Below are 505 nucleotides of genomic sequence, written 5' to 3'. Positions count from 1 at the left end.
GAGACAGAGAGAGCAGAGAGACAGAGACAGAGACAGAGAGAGGGACAGAGACAGAGAGACAGTGAGAGACAGAGAAAAAGAGAGAGAGACAGACAGAGAGAGACAGACAGAGAGACAGAGATAGGAAAAAGAGAGACAGAGAGAGACAGAGAGAGGAGTGAGACAGAGAGAGACAGAGATAGAGAAAGAGAGAGAGACAGAGAGACAGATACAAAGAGAGACAGAGAGAAACAGAGACAGAGAGAGAGAGAAACAGACAGACAGAGAGACAATCAGAGACAGAGAAAAAGAGAGACAGTGACAGAGAGAGACAGATAGACAGAGAGATAGAGACAGAAAAAAGAGTGACAGAGGCAGAGAGAGGCAGAGAGACAGAGACAGAGAGAAGAATTCAACTCCTAACTCTGCTTCTTAGAGGCCACAGGACAAGTCCTTTGCCTCCAGGCTGTCTCTCTTCTGTTCTACTTCTACATTAGAACCAAATGACTGTAAAATAAATCTTTTA

This window comes from Octodon degus, unplaced genomic scaffold, assembly GCF_000260255.1.
Source record: "Octodon degus isolate 3935 unplaced genomic scaffold, OctDeg1.0 scaffold00004, whole genome shotgun sequence".
Classification (NCBI taxonomy): domain Eukaryota; kingdom Metazoa; phylum Chordata; class Mammalia; order Rodentia; family Octodontidae; genus Octodon; species Octodon degus.
Note: the sequence above shows the minus strand (reverse complement) of the source record.